At 59.5% G+C, this 15,733-nt stretch overlaps 1 protein-coding gene across 2 annotated transcripts in view; it reads right to left on the minus strand.

Moving 5' to 3' along the window:
• Nucleotides 1-14,174, minus strand: part of FIGNL2 (fidgetin like 2) — a 54,876-nt gene extending 40,702 nt beyond the window's left edge. For both annotated transcript variants that reach the window (XR_006742839.1, XM_036456544.2), the window contains exon 1: nucleotides 13,953-14,174. The gene's annotated coding sequence lies outside the window, so the exon portion shown is untranslated. The remainder of the gene's footprint in view (nucleotides 1-13,952) is intronic.
• Between the last annotated feature and the right edge of the window lie 1,559 nt (nucleotides 14,175-15,733).

Genomic DNA, 15,733 nt, shown 5'->3' on the forward strand with positions numbered 1-15,733 from the left:
GAGAATTATTGATCAGCTGCCTCCTGCACACCCCCTACTGGGGATCAAGCCTGCAACCGAGGCATGTGTCCTTGGCCGGAATCAAACCTGGGACCCTTCAGTCCTCAGGCCAAGGCTCTCTCCCCTGAGCCAAGCCAGCCAGGACTGTGTCCAAATTTTTTTTGTAAAGTTAGGGTGACTGTATCTGAGCAATGAGATGGTGAGGGTGGTAAAAGGCAAAGCCAGTTATCTATGGTGGGTAGGGAAAGGGTACCTGCACTCAAGGGCACCCAGCCCAGCCACCAGCCGCCCCAGCTAGCCTTTTCTTTCTTCCTTCCCTTTTTAATCTTCCTCCTCTCTGCCCCCAGCCAGGCCTCTGGGAGAGGACAAAGGGGCGATGGAATTCCCATCAAAGGCCACGGACACATGGAAAAGAGATCAGGGCCCTTGGGATCCTGCTCCTCGGGTAGCGAGGCCTCCCCGCCAGCCCGGCTCCTCTGGGGGGGGGGGGGGGGGTGTTTGAGCTCTGGGCCCGGACTCTTCATATGTCAAATGCCAAACAGCAGGAGGTCAGCCTGGCGAGGCTGGCCAAGTGGCCCCCATCTGGGCTGTGTGCGCACACGCTGGGGGAGGGAGAGTGCAGACATCCCTGCCTGTGTCCGCGGTCAGGGCCACAGGCAGGCTGTGGCCATCTGTTGTCCTCTTGAGAGGCCAGGCCAGCCCAGGGGCCCAGCACCCTGGAGGGTCACCTTCCCTCTCCCCCAGGCTGCCAGTGTTTGCGAAGACCTTTCATAGCGACCATTCAGTTTCACTCCCACAACTTCCCTGCCGGATACTCATCTTCTCCCCGTTTTACAGAAGAGGAAATGGAGGCTCAAAGAGGGGGAGTGATTCCCGAAGTTCCTGACACCTGTCTTTAGAGCACATGTGTCAAACACAAGGCCCGCGGGCCAAATCCGTCCCGCCAGGCCTTGCAATGTGGCCCGCACCGCGCTGTCATCACTGCACTCCGCTGCGTTTCCATCACAATGACAATTTATGACTGTTCAGTAAACCATTCGGCCCGCGATTTAGGCTGGATTTTAGATTTTGGCCCCTTCTCTGATTGAGTTCGACACCCCTACTTTAGAGCATTTGCCAAGCTGCGTAGGCCCCACACACCTGGCCATCCCGGAGCTCGGCTTGCAGGCACAGCTCCAGCCCGAGCGGCCTTCAGCCCCCTCCTCCAGGGAGCCTTCTGGGAGTGGCCGCCCCATGGACCTTCCTAAGATGCTGCAAAGTCTAGAGCTCCCTACAGCCACTCCTGTCCCACCCTGGGCTGTAGGTCTGTCTCTGGGTGCTGGCCCCTTGTGGCCTAGGACCGCTTAAGAGTAACTCAGCCACCCCCCACCCCAGGAGCAGTGATCCCCTAACTGCCTGTGTCCACCCTGGGCTGGGGGGTCTGACAGACTGGGGGTGGGGTGGGAGCGTCCATTCTGGGAAGAGCCCTGACCAAGGCCACACAGCCAGAAGGGGGTTTGCACCCAAGCGTTTGGTTCTCTCTCTCAACACAGACTCCGATCCTCTGCTGTCCGCATCGCAGCTGCCGGCCACCGGTGGCTACTTACATGTAAATTTACACTATTACTAAATACCACTACACTATTTTTAAATACCACTCTTATTTTACAATTTACACTATTATTAAATAGCATTAAAGATGAATTGCATTAACATTCCGCTTCCTCCACAGCACTAGCCACGCTCTGAGCGCCCGGCAGTCGTGTGCGCAGTGGCTGCTGGACTGGGCATCGCAGGCTCACACATCCCATCTCCCAGAAGCCCTCTGCCAGAGCTCGCTCCGGCCAGCTCTGGGTGTGCAGCCCGGTCTCCCCGCTGCCACGGGAACCACTGCGCTTTCTCCTGCAGGAGTCTCACTTCTTAGGATCTCCGGGTGGACTCGCCAGGAGCCTCCTTGCCCAGGATTCCTGGGCAGTTAAATGGTGAGCTTAGGCTCCAGCTTCCCCAGGAAGGAGGGAGGCGGCACTCCCCACTAGCCCAGGAGGAGAGGGGCGGGCTGAAGAGGCAGAGAGGACAGTCAGGGCTGTTTGTCATCTGGCCCTTGGGGCTGTGCTTCCTTCCCTCCCCATCAGCCGCTCAACACCCATCCCCCCTGGCTTACCATCCTCATCCTCATCACGGACAGATGGGGGCTGACGGGGAGAAACGTGACCACGGTGAAAGCACTCTCAAGTGGCAACAGAGTCCGGGGGTCACAGCTGTGTCCCCTGAGGCCTGGCCAGTCCCTCATGTCCGGCTTGTGTCAGCCAGGCTGGGGCTAAAAGCACATCTTAGTGAGGGGAGGAGGGGCCTCTTAGGATTTAGGAATGAATGCGTAGGTGCTCGGTTATTTGAGTAGACACAGCCGCAGTTAAAAGTGCAGCCACTCATCCCTCCGTCTGTTCCTCACACACTGAATAAGTCCTCGCCAGGCCAGGATATAGTAAGAGGACGTAAAGACGGACAGGTAGGCTCCCTAACCAGCTTGACCAGGTAGGGACGAGGCTTGTTCTGGTATTAATCCTTGTTCCAGGGTTGACGGAGATTCTTTGTCTCTGCCCAGTGGTCTGCGCAGGGTGGACACCCGCTAACCCCCTCCCCCAAGCAGGCATACACACATTCTCTCCCTCCCCCCACTCTTGCCGTCCCTCTGACACACACAGACACACACACACACACACACACACACACAGAGCTGCTGCTGCCTTGAACCACACGCCAATCACAGCCCTGGAGGGCCAGTCCCACTGCCCATTGGCCCCAGGGCGTGTGTTTGCACATGGAAGTGCTCAGCCTGCAGTGACAAAGCCTGGGGCCGGGAAGACGCAGCAGGAGGGCGGGGCCTGTGGAGAGCCGGCCCCCTTCCCGCCCAGGGGAAAGTTCAGGACTAGATTAAGCATTCTGGGGCACAGAGGAATTTGGGGGCCTGGGCTCCAGCAGCGAATAAGCGATCCATAAAATCCCAATTTACACACTCGCTGATCAAACGGCCCCTCTACCATCCCAGAGGTGGGGGTTGTTCCTGGGCTTCCCCTACTTTCGCAGAAGGTCCTGCAGACAGGGTCCCACCCCAATCCCTAGGAGCGGCATCCGTCCCCAGGGCTCAGGGAACTGCCTGTGCCCCCGCTGGCCTGGCTGCCTTTTGGGGGTGGCCCGCCAGGCAGCCACCTTTGTCTGTCCTCTGGGAATAACAGCTCTTTCTCTCCCGCGCTGCCCGAGCCTCATCAACACCACTAATCACTTTCCCAGCTCTGAATCCTACGCCACCCACCCGCCTCCCCAACGTTCCTCCGGGTTTCCTGGCCCCTCTGGAGGCTGTGCTGCTGGGGCTGCTCTGAGGCCCTTTCTGCGCCAGCACTTCCCTCCTCCAGGCTGGAAACCAGGAAGGGAGAACTCGCCCAGGTATTACCTTTTTCCCCCCGGGAGAAAACACTTCATTCACCTGCCCACATTTTGTTCCCTTCGCTTCTTCAGGCTGCAGAAATTTCAGCCACTGAAAACCATTCTGGTTCAAAAGCATCCTCCTGTGCCCGAACTCAGTGGTCAGCAAACACATTACTCAACCGAGCCAAATATCAACATGGGCCTGAGGACTAAAGGGTCCCCGGTTTGATTCTGATCAAGGGCAAGGCGCATGCCCGGGTTGTGCTCATTCCCCAGTAGGGAGCATGCAGGAGGCAACTGATCAATGATTCCCATCATTGATGTTTCTCTCTCACCTTTCCTCTCTGAAATATGTGTATATATCTACATCTACATCTACATCTACATCTACATCGGCTTCCTCTTTTATTTTGTTTTATTTCTTTTTTAAATATATTTTTATTGATTTTTCACAGAGAGGAAGAGAGAGGGATAGAGTTAGAAACACCGATGAGAGAGAATCATCCATCAGCTGCCTCTTGCACAGCCCCCACTGGGGACGTGCCCCACAACCAAGGTACGTGCCCTTGCCTGGGATCGAACCCGGGACCTTTCAGTCTGCAGGCCAACGCTCTATCCACTGAGCCAAACCGGTCCCGGCTCGGCTTCCTCTTTTAAACCAATGGTACCTCTAAGAGGTTCCAGGTACCGAAAATACAAGTTTTCATTGGGGCTACCAGGCACGCATCCCTTCAAGAAGGGCAGTAAGGCTGATTTGCTCTCCCAGATGCCTGCTGAGACAGCTGCACGGAGCAAATACAGGTTTTCATTGAAGCCAAGTTAAGGGGTCTTTGAGGCTGGGAACTGCCCACCCTCTTCTCACTTCTTGAGCTCAGGTGGAGCAGGTTAAGGAGAGATTCAACTCCTGGGCTCTGAGCAGGACAGCAAAGGAGGGCAGGTCACCCTACGTCTGCGCATGCCAGAGGGCTGGGCAGGCTGGGCTGTTCTCTCCTGGGCGAGGCCGCTGCACGCTGGGCTGGGCTGGTTCTCCGTGTCACTCAGTCCCCACAACAGGCTGCTTGGCGGCACTGTGTGCAGGCCCATTCTGCTGCAGGGCCCACTCCCGCCCTTCTCCCTGTTCCTCACCGTCACTGGCTGCTCCCAGGGACCCACAAATGCAGTAGCGATGTGAGACTGAAAGACTGACCGAGGTGAGTGTCGACCTATGACCCAGGAAGTCACGGTTCGATTCTCAGTCAGGGCACATGGCCCGGTTGTGGGCTCCATCCCCAGTCTGAGGCATGCAGGAGGCAGCCATTCAATGATTGTCCCTCATCATTGATGTTTCTATCTCTCTCTCCCTCTCTGAAATCATTATATATATATATATATATATATATATATATATATATATATTTATATATTTATTTATATATATATATGCTGACCCAGGGCTTAGGGCCCCTGAGCCCACATTAGCAAACCAGGGTATCAATGTGCAGCTCACACCCCACCTCCCTCCTGCGGCTCAGACGGTGCCGGAGTGAGTCAGCCGCTGAGGTGTGGTTCGGGGTCTCAATCTCTGCTTCTCCCTCAGTCGCAGCAGCTCCCTCACTGGCTGGTGTGAGGGCACTGAAGGACGGGTTCTACTGTCAAGACTGGCTGGAGTGGAGCCAGGGGCAGGGGCAGGACACCAGCCAGGCTCTGACTTGGCTCCTTAGAGGGCTGGCTAGGAGCTCAGCCTTGAAAAAAAGTGTGTGTGTGTGTGTGGGGGGGGGGGTGTCCCGCGTTGGGAGGGGGCAGAGAAAGGATGCTTTCTGATGCCAAAAACATCCAATGGGCTTGAGGGACTCCCGGAGAGAAGAGAACCAGTTGCCTGCTGAGCACAGATTAGAGAGCTCTGCCCTGAGGGAGTGAGGTCCCATCACGCCCCTGATTGGCTGACTGTCATGTCAGGTGGGTCTGCAGAGGCTGTGGGCGAGCTGAGCTCCTAGCCAGCCCTAGCCTGAATCCCAAACCGCCCTAGCCTGACACCCGGCCCCTCTAATGTGTCCCCAGGCGCCGCTCACCAGCCCCTCCTCTGACAGCGGAGGGAGGAGCCTGGGACCTTGGCATGCCCACCCCACCCCCAAACTTCTGCCTCTTAGAAATCGCCCAGGCGAGGTCACATGCCCTCCAGGTCCCTCTGGAGAGCCCGCCACACCAACTTCACGCTGAGCCACACTCTTCATGTCCCTGGGAACTTCAGGGGGAGATTAAGGGATCTAGGTGAGACTACAGGACCCCCTGGGGGCCCACGAAGACCTCCGACTCCCCAGGGAAGACATCTCTGCCTTCTCTCTCCAGTCTGTCCTTCACTCAGCTGGAAATCATGGAGGGCCTGTGTCTCCACTCTCCCAGCCTCCACCCATGCAGCTGGCCACCGAGTCCCCTGACACCCTCTCTGCAATGGCCCACAGTTCTCACCTCCCCCACCACAGCTGGCCCAGCCTCTGACCTCAGGTGTCTGCCCTCCTAGTCCTTCTCTGAATGGCTGCCAGGGTGGTCCTTGTATCTAAAACACATTCAACCCCCCCCCTTACCCTGGAGTGGACACCAAACCCCTTAGCCTGGCACCAGCGGAGAGTCAGTTTCTCCTTCCTTCCAGCCTTGGGTCCTGCCAGTATGGCCTCCTCCAGCCCCTCCAGCCACAATGGTCCATTTTCTAGGCCCTATATGTCCACACTTCCAGGCCTTTGCTCTGCGGTCCCTCTGCCCAGAAGGCTGCCTTCCTGGTACTGCAGCTGGGGTGCGCCCAGACTACTAGGCAGCTTTGACTCTGACACTATTGCTGGCTCCTGCTTGGGTCCCTGCACATCTGTCCTGCCACTCAAAGGCCTTATTTAAGAGTTGATGTCACCTTTCCTGCTCCAACACCCCTACCCTGGACCTTTGCACAGCAGTTCTCTAACCCAGCAGCCCCTTCTTGCTCCCTTTCCACCATGTCCTTTAAACAAATATATATATATCGAGTTTTTACAGAGAGGAAGAGAGAGGGATAGAGAGTTAGAAACATCGATGAGGAGAAACATCGATCAGCTGCCTCTTGCACACCCCCCACCGGGTGTTGTGCCCGCAACCAAGGTACATGCCCTTGACCGGAATCGAACCTGGGACCTTTCAGTCTGCAGGCTGATGCTCTATCCACTGAGCCAAACCGGTTTCAGCTCCACCATGTCCTTTACCCTCCCAAAGTCCCCCTCCCTCAGAAAACTTTCCCTGATGCAATGGTGATAAGAGCAGGGCCTTTGGAGTATTTTCTTACTATAGGAATTACTTATAATAAGTAATTTTTAAAGATGATTTGCTTGTTCATTGAGGCGCTTTTTCATCAAGGCATTGAGGCAAGATTTGCAGATGAACCCTGTGCTTTGCCCTGAACAGAGTCATCCCCTCCCTGGGGCTTCCCACCACGCGTGGAGGCAGAGACGGCTGTGCAGAGGCTCCCCAGGCCTTGAGTGGGTCCAGGCAAGCAGGCCCAGGGAGAGAAGGCTGTGGTTATCTCCCACTCGGCACCACAGACACCGGGGCTGGGTAAGGCCTCCCAGTGCCCGTCTCCCAGTCCCCGGGGACTCGGCCCTGCATGGGTGTGGGATGGAGGCTGAGCTCAGGGCTATTTACCAGTTTTCAGCCAGATGCCCCCTTTCAGTCTGGTAAATACGCTGTCTGTTCTCAAAAATACTTTTGTTTCAATGCATAAGAAAAAAATACAACGGGGAAAAATATAGCTCTGTATGGTGAGGGACGTTAACTAGATTCCTTGTGGTGATCATTTTGCAAAGATATAAATATTAAATCGTTAGGTTGTACACTTGAAACCAATATGTCAATTATGCCTCAATAAAAAAAAATAATAATAATACACAGGACTACTTTGTCAATGATACCTCACCTGGGATGAGGTAAAACTGGGGGAAGAAATTTTAAAAAATATATGGGACCACGGAGGGAATTAATAGCATTGAAATACAATTCTATCCATGAACTCATCCAGGGTCATGGACCATATGTCTCAGGCCAAAAGACTAGAGTCCCATCCCCCCACCCACCAAGCCAGGTTTAGGATCCAAGGTTGAACTGAATCCATTTAGATGGCATGTGACCTCCAAAATACACAAGCTTTAAAGTCTAGGTGACCCTGTGTTCCGGGGCCCCACTATGCTCCCCTCCCAGCGCCTAGAGGTCTGTGGGAGACCCCCCCGGCAGGGCCGGGCCTGAGCAGGAGGAAGAAGCAGGCCCAGGCAGCCGGCCCAGGCTTCCCCGGGGTGCCTCTGTCCCCTCCTCCACCCTCCCAGCCCTGGGGTGCTGAGCTGAGTAACTCCAGCTGTGCAGCCTGGCCGGCCTACCTGGGTGTGAGTGGGCAGGGATGTCCAAAAGGGGGTGGCCCCCCACACCTGCATGGCCACGGGGACGGAGAGAGACTGAGAGAACTTGGGGGGAGGGTGCCAGACAGAGTCTGAACAACCACAGCCACCCTTTCTTTCTGCTGCTGTACAGATGCCAACACACAAGCCAGGCACCGCGCTAAGTGCTCGACACACATGAGTTCGTTCCATCTTCACAGTAACCCTGGGAGCTCTTCGGAGCCTGGCTGAGGTCCTCCCAGCACCACGGCAGCTATTCCTCCCATGTGACAAACCAGGAAGCGGACCGGGGAGCCGGGGCAGCCAGCTGCACACAGACCAGGTCTAGGGGAACGGATAGTGCTTACTGGGAAGGAGAAGCTCCTGACCATGGAACGCCTGAGGGCTGTCGGGTGGCAGACTGTGCAGCTCGTGGCAGCCCACGGTCCCTCCCGTCCTCGGATGAGGTGCACACTTCATAAAAGATGTTTGACCCTAGCCGGTGTGGCTCAGTGGATAGAGCTTCAGCCTGTGGACTGAAGGGTCCCTGGTTTGATTCCAGTCAAGGGCACAAGCCCAGGTTGTGGCTGCAGGCTCAATCCCCAAGATGGGTTGTGCAAGAGGCAGCCGATCAATGATTCTCTCTCATCATGGATGTTTCCATCTCTCTCTCTCCCTCTCCCTCTCTGTAAAAAATCAATAAAATATATTTAAATATATATATATATATATATATATATATATATATATTTTTTTTTTTTTTTTTAAGATGTTTGGCTTAATGGTAGCTGTCTGACAATACATGGGTTGTCGCTGGATGTGAGTGTCCGATTGGAACGGGCACTCGGCAGAAGCAGCTAGCTCTGCTGGGAGGGCTCTCTTTACCGTGTTTCTGGGACATCCCCACCTGCGTGTCTAACAGGCACTGTAACCCCAAGCCCCACACTGAGCTGACCCCCCTCCAGGCCCCCAGCTGCCCTCCCCACCCCAAAGAGACAGGCAGCTGGACCTAAAACTTCAGCCTGAAGAAGACCACAAGGTGAAAGATGGCGAATAGCCATGGCCTCCCACAGGACTCCGTCTGTCTAGAACAGGACCCCTTTCTTAGAGAAGTGAGGGTCTGGCTGCTAATGAATGCTGTCCCTCTGAGGAGCCGAGTGACGGGGTGATGTCCCCTGCTGGCCAGAGTTCCCAGGGAAGCCAGAGGCAGACTGGGTAGGGGCAGGCAGAACCATCCGAAGGGGACAGGGTGCTCTTTTTCCAGTAGAACCTGAGTCTCACCAGTTCTTTCCCCGCTGGCTTGGAAAAAGGAACACACGCCTCGGACTCATGAGGATCCAAGGGCCAAATAGGCCAGACAGCAGCTACTAGACTCCCCAGGTCCCCACTCGTTCACTGAATTAGGGTCTCTGTCGCCTATGAACAGCCTACCCCTGGGGAAACCCAGTCTGAAACCCCACTGGGGATGCCGCGCCCTGCCGCTACGTACTGGCCTTTTCCCTGCGTCTCTCCTCTCCCACTCCACAGCTCCGAGCAGGTCACCCCCAGCTCGCACACCTTCAGGGACTCCCTTCTACCCAGGGAGTTCAGGAGAGAGGCCCTGAAAGCATGGCCTGTCCCTTTGCCTCTGCTCGGTCCCCAACTGCCTTGTAAGCTCCTCGTAAGTGGGACCACATCCAAGAAGAATGGTTGCTGGATGAATGGCTGCCCAGATAAAATACCCGGGGCCCGGCACAGGCCCCGCGGAGTGTGCTCCTGAGCGACACTAGGTGTCTGTGACGAAGCCATCAATGCCGGGGCTGGCGATGGGCTCTGGCCCTCCCTGGCCATGGGAGAAACGGAGGGTTGTCACAGGAGACCTGAGGTGTGAAGGCCCAGCTCATGGCCAGGCACACAGGGGCCCAGGAATCCCCAGCCCAAACTAGGAGCTCTTCGGAGCCTGGATGAGGTACACCCAGCACCCTGCACAGTGCTGGACACAGCAGGTGCTCAACATAGGTTTGTTAGAGCAAAATGCAGCCTCTTCGTCACCTCTTCTTATCAATCCCTGATTAATCCCAGCTCCAGACTCCTAACTCATTTGATCCTCACAATAATGCTTATGAGGTAGCGCTGCCCTTGGTCCCATGTCACAGATGGCATATAGAATATTTAATAAGTGCTGCCTATGTTAGCTATGATTTATCAAGACGTCTATGAAAAGCTTGGAGAAGCTAGATTTCCTGCCGCTCATCCTGGTTCCTGGGGACCAATGGATCCTCAGACAAAATAAGCGCTGGACATGGTCTCTCCAGGTGCCACACTCAGAGCCGAGATGACGAACCCACATCCTGGGCAGCGGGAACCTTTCCTGTTCAAAGCCTGGCCTGTCACCCTGGTCCACTACCGCTGGCCCTTAGCCCACCCTGTTCGCCTGCCAGTGCAAGGCCATGGACAGTGCTGTCTGCAGGGAAGAAGTGCCGGGAGCAGGTAACTGCCCTCAGCACTTCCGAAGGAGGTGGACTAGGAGTGGGGTCCCATGGGCTCCGGGGAGGGGGGTTGGGGGTGGCCCAAGAACCTTTAAAGCAGAATGCAAAGTCTAATGTCGACTGAGGCGAGTGCACTTTTCTGGGGACAACTTTTGCTGGTTCCTTGAGGGGGTCTGTGAATACAAAAAGTTAGGGACCCCCAGACTGGGTAATCTCAAAGGCCTCTTCCATGCCTAGTATTCTTGGGCTACATGCACCTCAACATAAACTACTCCCCAACCTGCAAGGCTCCCTCAGCTGCTGCCCCAGGAACCTCTCAAACATCTGGCTCCTCTGACTGCAGCACAAGTCTTGGGCCCACTTGCAGGGTCCCTCCGCTCTCGATCTTCCTCACCAGCCTGCCAGCTCCCAATAGACAGCGGGGCCAGCCCAGCGCTGAGGTGGCGGGAGACACCAGTACCCCCCTTGGCCGGCCTCGTGGGGCTCGCTTCTGTCAGCTGGAAGGCAGGGGCCGTTGCAGACACAGGTGCACCTGGGCCCTGGGTCCACCTCCCCCTGCTGCAGCCCGGGATCCTCGCCGAGCTGTGCTCCTGGAAGGAACCTGGTTCTCGTTAAATCAAGAAAAGGAGCCATTAACTGCCTGCCGAGTCAAGAAGCAGCAAAGTTTTGCTGGAAGGCACGGGGAGGGCGAGGGAGACCGGCCTGTCTCCTGGCCTCCCTGGCTGACCAATGGCGGGGGAGGGGGAGGCAGGGGGACCGGGCTCCTAAGGGTCCAGCCCCTGCAGCAGCAGGAGCTGGGGTGGAGAGTGGGGGCAGTCCTGGCCCAGATAATAAGCAATTGTTAATGTGATCCATATGGATCCTGACTGGCCTCTCTGTTTAACGGGATGATAATGGCAGGGAAAGAATGCTGGGCTGTGGGGAAGGAAGGGGCAAAGTCCTCCCCGACTTGGGGGGGCGGGGAGCGTCAGCAATGAGGGGAAGAGAAGACCCACCCAGGGGTCTCTACCCAGCCAGGAGCACAGAACCGTTCGCCTGAAAATGTCCAGATTCTATGCTTCGCAGGTTATCCTTAGGAAAGCCCTTTAGGTTCAGCCAACAGGCATTTATGGGGTACCCTTAAGCTGTGAGCCCCAGAGCCAGCCCATGGGGGCAGGGTGCAAGCACGTATATGCTCCAGGTCTGTCCTCCAGGAGGCAAAGCCCCAAGGCTGGAGGAGGCACAGGTGCAGGGCCAGGAGAACATGGAGGGAGGAGCAGGAGCTGGGGGCTCTGGGGAAGCTACGTGGGGGGAGTGTGGCATCCGAGTTGGGCCTTGGAGAATGAGGAGGTTGTGGAGACAGGGACAATGGGGAAGGCATTTGGCTGAGGGGACAGCCAGAGCAAAGGCAGAGAGGCGTGAAATTGCGTGGAGAGCCTGAGACCTCGGCAATAAAGCTGAGCCCGGGTGGGGGAGGGGAGAGGATGCTGCTCCATAAAACGCTGCGGTCAGGACCTGGAGGAAAGCAAATAAGGGCTCTGGGTCCCTCTCCCCTGTCCCTGAACTGGCATCGTCCGTCCCCAGGACCCTTGGCCCAGCCCAGCCCTATCCCCGGGCCAGAAAATCCCAAAATCCCGGAGGGCGTCACGGGCCGTCCTGTATCCCTTAGCCCCGCTTCTCCTCGGAAGACGGGGTCCTCCTGAGGAACGGGGTCCTCCTGAGGAACCGGGCCTGTGGGCCCCTCCGGGGGCAGCTCCACAGCCTCACGGAGCTAAACTCCCTCTGGCCCAAGCGGGCTTCCCCCCCGCCCCCCGGAAGACATGACAGCGAGGGCGCAGAGGTCACTGCTTACGAGGGTGGCTGCTGCGGGCCCCGATGGAGTCACGTGGAAATAAATGAAATGGGGTTAAATATGAGGAGCGGGGATTTACGAGGCCTGTCACCGACCCGGCACCGCGGCCGGCGAGCCCGCCCCTTCCTCGCCCCCGGGGCCCGCGGGGGCGCCCGTGCGGCTGCGGGGGTCCCGGGAGCCGCGGCCCGGGCAGCGCGTCCGCCCTCCGGGCTCAGCGCAGAGCAGCTGGGGACCCCGGCCCCGCCGAGTCCAGACGGAGGCACAGGGGGTTCAGGCTGGTCCCGGGGGTCCGAGGGCTCCCCGCGCTGGGTCAGAGTCCGGACCCCAGCACCCCCGCCCTCTGAGGAGCCCACGGCGAGGCTCTGGGCCCCGGACGGAGGGTTCCGCCCCGCAGGAGCCCAGGATGGAACTGGACCGGGTCCGGGTCCGGGTCCGGTCCCCGCTGCAGGGCCGGAGCGGCGCGGACTCCAACACAAACACTCCCCGCCCTCTGTTCTCCCCGAATCAGGTCTCCATGGAGACCGGGCGGCCCTGACAGCCCACGGCCTAATCCTGATTTAGTGGCGGCCCCGGCCCCCGGCCACCCACCCGTCCGCCCGCTCCGGCCCCGCTCCGGCCCGCTCCGGAGGGCCCGGGACGGAGGGGACGGAGGGGACGGAGGGGACGGAGGGCCGGGCTGGGCCCGCGTTTGCTGAGCACCTACTGTGCGCCGGCCCTGCGGAGGGCGCCCGGCACGGGGATGGCGCGGACCGGGCGCCGGCGGAGGGGGTCCCGGGGCTCCGTCCGGAGCCGGGAGCTGGGGCCCCTTAGCCTGCGGCCAGGGGTGCAGGTCAGAGAGCTTCCCGGACACCGGGCTCGGAGGGGGTCCGTGATCCCGGGGCCGGGGAGGAGAAAGGAAGGGCGAGGCGTTAGGACCAGGGGCCCCTGGCCTCCGTCCCCTGTCACTGCCCGTCACCGAGCTAGGGGACCTCCGGGCCCGGAGCCCACCCCCACCTCCTCTCTCTCTCTCTCTCTCTCTCTTTCTCTCTTTCTCTCTCGCGCACACATACACACACACACACACTCTCACACACACACACACTCACACACATACATATATACATACTCACACATACATACACACACACTCACATACATACACACTCACACACACTCACACACACACATACATATATACACACACTCACATACACACACACACTCACACTCACACTCACACACATACATACATACACATACACACACTCAAACACACACACACTCACACACATTCATACACACACTCACACACTCACTCAATACACACTCTCACACACACACACACTCACACACACTCTCACACACTCACACACACTCTCACTCACACACTCTCGCTCACACACTCTCACACACACACTCTCACTCACACACTCACACACACACACACACACTCACACGGGCCGCTGGACAAAGACCTGACGGAGTGGGAGGGGCCTGCGGGCCGGCCCTCGGGCTCCGGACACAGGCTCCTTCTGGGACCCGAACCCGCAAACCCTGGCTCCCCACCCCCAGCCCCGCAAGCTCCCCCCAGAGCCGGCCGCCCGCTACTGCCGCAGCCTCCGCGGCCGGAGGGGGTGGGGGTGGTGAGAGGGGGCGCCCGTCGGCGGGGAGACCCCCTCCCCGGCCCGCGCCCCCCGGGCAGTGACCCCGGCGCCCACGCACCCGCCCGGCCTCTCGCGGGTCCTGCCCTCCGACCCCCGCCTGGTTGAGCCCCGCGACCCGCAGCGCCCGCCCTCCCGACCCGCGCCCGCCGCGCGCCCGCCCGCGGACAAAGCTCCGCTCGCCCGGCCCGAGCGGTCACCGCCCTGACCCCGCCGCCCGCCCCGCCGCCCGGCCCGGCCCCGGCCCTACCTCGGCATCCCGCCGTCCTAGGTGAGTGTGCGCGGCCTCGGGGGGCGTCCGGCGCCGGGACCGGGGCGCGGGCCGGGGGCGACCGGCCGGGGCTGCAGGGCAGCGGCGCTCACCATCCCGGAGCCGCTCTGCTGCGGCCGCCGCGGCCCGAGCAGGGCTGGGCAGTGGGGGTGGCCGGACCCGGGCCGCCCGGCTCCCCCCGCGGCAGGACCCCCACCCCGCCCCCGCCCCTCGCCCGCCCCTGCGCCCTCCCGCTCCGCCCTCCCCGGACCCCTCCCGCCCGCCCGCCCCGCCCCCGCCCCGCCCCCGCCGCCGCTCCGGCCGCCCCGCCCCCACCCGGCCCGGCGGCTCCTCCTCCGCCGGCCGCCCCCGCCCCCTCCGCGCTCCGAGTGAACTGGCCGCTCCGGGGACGGAGCCGGTGACCCCGCCGCGGAGTGTCCTTGGCCGCTCAGGCCGCCCCGCTGCTGCCGTCGGGGCGGGGAGATGGGTGCGGTGGAGCCGGGATCCGCCGAGGGGCGGCCGGGCTTGGGCGCAGCCCATGAGCGAGGCCCGGGTGTGCGCGGCTTCCTGGGTGGAAGGGCGGAGGGGAAGGCAGCCGGCCGCCCGCCCTGTCCGCCAGCTCCCAGACCCCCGGCCCTGTGCCTGCGCCCCTGGCCGCACAGCCTGTGGGCTCACGTTCCCACCCCCGCCCCCAGGGGAGCTGAGCACCTACCCGGGGTGCAGAGGCTGGACACGCAGCCGGGCAAGCCCACCCTGGGCACAGGGCCACGCAGAGCCCTTGGGTGCGGGCTGGGTGCGAGCCCTGGACGTGGGGTGTGAGTTACAAACGCGCTTCCCCAGGAAGGGTTTTCCCTGAGGGCCACATTCCCACTAGGCCAGGCAGGCTGAGCAGGGAAGGCGGACACTCAGGGTACTGAGGTGTTCGTGACACATCCCTGGGCCGGCATTGGGCTGGGTGCTGGGGACATCAGACAGGGCCCAAAGCACTGCTCAGTCCGGGGACAGACAGACAATTCTGTCAGACACACAGGCTCGAGGCTTCGGCTGCAGAAGTGACCCAGCCAGGAGAGGACGCCTGCGGGTGAGGGACCCGTAGCAGAACCCACTTTGCCGCAGGAGGTCGTGGACGGGCTGGGCTGAGCTTGGAGGACCCAGACAGAGTTCCTGGAGGAGATGCTGAGCATCAGAGGGTCCCAAGGCAGTGTGTGAGGGTCCTCTCTTCGGAGGGGTTATTTTTCTTCCCTTTGCATGCAGTTCAGTCTAAGTACCAGCAGGACAAGGTTGCCCTTGTGCCCCTCGCCACCAGCCTGCAGGGTACTGCTCTGTCTGTGTGTTGTGAAGAATTTAAACATTTCTAGTGACGGTTCCTCTTGGAGTTCTGGGTTCTGACCTCTCAGGGGACCCCACCAGCCCTCCCTCCCCCATGGTGCCACTAGGGGAAAGAGAACGGGGGAGACCCTCAATAGCTCCCATGTTTTTCCCAGCCCAACCATGGAAACAAGACCAGTACCCCAGTAGGTTTTCAAACTCACCAAGATCAGGATCTCCACCCCCAGAATCCCCCCTTCCTCTCCACCCCCCACCCCTGGGACCACACCCGGCACAGGGGAGGTGTGTATCCAGGCTCTCACTGTGAGGGCAGCCCTGGCTTCGGGATTAGAAAGGTAGGAGGAAGAGGGCCATAGTGGCCACCGCCCTAGAAGAGCCAAGCTCCTTGCTGCAGGGACAATCCCAGGGACAACAGAGGCAGAAGGACCTTGTTTAGCACTTCTTACTGACGA

This window comes from Pipistrellus kuhlii, unplaced genomic scaffold, assembly GCF_014108245.1.
Source record: "Pipistrellus kuhlii isolate mPipKuh1 unplaced genomic scaffold, mPipKuh1.p scaffold_m20_p_3, whole genome shotgun sequence".
NCBI classification, from domain to species: Eukaryota; Metazoa; Chordata; class Mammalia; order Chiroptera; family Vespertilionidae; genus Pipistrellus; species Pipistrellus kuhlii.